Consider the following 1636-nt stretch of genomic DNA (forward strand, 5'->3'; position numbering starts at 1 on the left):
AGAGAGAGATACGTTACGCATTTGCTGGAAGGGAGAGCTCTGCTTAATAAATATCCATATTTTAATTGTTGATGCTGATTAATTTGAGCAGCTAAAACAACATGATTTTCTCCAACAAGATTTCCATCACAATCTTAATTAGCTCAAACTAGTGCCTGTCTGTTGTTGGTGGGTATTTGCATGAGAACGTTATAAACAAGTGTACTCAGCTCCTTTTTGAGGATGGCTGTTTGTGGTGACTGTTTCCTAATTAATGTACAGATGGTTACTGACGGTGCCTTATAAACATTCTCTTTTGAGACAGCCAACCACCCCTCTCACAGTCTCCATGCTTCTATGTATACAGCTCGGCTCCACAGACATTGGGATTCATACACAGTACTTAAACTCCCCACCAAGGACACAGAAAAATACAGATGTATCCCAACTTGTCAGTTTGAGAAAGAATCCCCCCTCCTTTTCCACACACAGTTAGTAATGTTTACATATTTTGCATTACTCATCTCATATGTATATACTGTATTTTATTACATTCTACTGTATTTTAGTCTATGCCGCTCCGACATTGCTCGTCCAAATATTTATATTTTCTTAATTCCATTCCTTTACTGTTGGAGCTAGAAACACAAGCATTTCGCAACACCCGCAATAACATCTGTTAAAAACATGTATGTGAACATGTCAAAGCAGCCGATATGCATCTGTCAGCACATCATATGAACTTGAGTCATCTGAACATATAAATCCACATGAACCATATGTGGACAATTTTTTTTATAGGGACTATAATACTCATTTAGACTGCAAATCACACTTTGTAGCCCTACATGATTCCTTAGCTATTACACTGTTGATTCATAATGAACTTGAATTCAGTTGGTCCTGCACCAACAAGGTAGCCAAAGAGATTGTGGGTATAAAGTAAACTTATCAATAAACAATGTGTGATAAAAAAGAACATAGCCTAAAGGTAAATGTTTGTTATGCTATGTGCCTTGAGATATCTGGGGGTCCGGATATCATGAAAAAAATCTACCCCAGAATGAAGTGAACACTGCGCCTTTAAAATCAAACAGCGCACCCTAATCCCACGGTCGACTCCACACTATCCACCCTCGGATCAAGAGGTTTGCTTTAGTTCAGTGTTATGCCTACGCACTTGTAATAACCGTTTAATTATAGGAGAGCTTAGTTGGCGTTGTGAGAGGACCACCGTGGAATTTGTTCAGCAACTTGCAGGAAAAGTTTGGAACCTATTCACTCGCTACAAAGTTGCAAACAACGTTTTTTGAATGGAGGCTTCGGCTGTGAGCGCCATAGTGAAGTTCGGAAAGGGGGCGCAGGCTGGGTCGTAGGCTATCTGATCTGACTTTATAACCAGACAGTATCCTGTTGCGAGCAGAGTCAGCTGGCTCACYGAGGAAACGACGGAGCTTCTTCTCGCTATTATTCGGATCTTTGTCCATTCCGGAGTAGGCCTAGGCATAATTGCTTCTGCGGGATAGCTGACACATTACGGGAGAAACTGTACTTTAACTTCGGGTTGGGATCTCCACGTCAGAATACCGCGTGACAGTGCTCTCTCTCCGCTGCCTGGACTGGACAGTAGACTGCGGTAATATTTTACTTTGGGAGT

The 1636-nt window shown here is 41.3% G+C and overlaps 1 protein-coding gene across 1 annotated transcript in view; it reads left to right on the forward strand.

The window, feature by feature from the left end:
- Nucleotides 1-1080: 1080 nt before the first annotated feature.
- The window catches only part of limd1a (LIM domains containing 1a), a 60845-nt gene continuing 60289 nt past the window's right edge, over nt 1081-1636 (forward strand). The window contains exon 1 of the mRNA XM_024136146.2: nt 1081-1615. The gene's annotated coding sequence lies outside the window, so the exon portion shown is untranslated. The remainder of the gene's footprint in view (nt 1616-1636) is intronic.

Source organism: Salvelinus sp. IW2-2015, unplaced genomic scaffold (assembly GCF_002910315.2).
Source record: "Salvelinus sp. IW2-2015 unplaced genomic scaffold, ASM291031v2 Un_scaffold789, whole genome shotgun sequence".
Classification (NCBI taxonomy): domain Eukaryota; kingdom Metazoa; phylum Chordata; class Actinopteri; order Salmoniformes; family Salmonidae; genus Salvelinus; species Salvelinus sp. IW2-2015.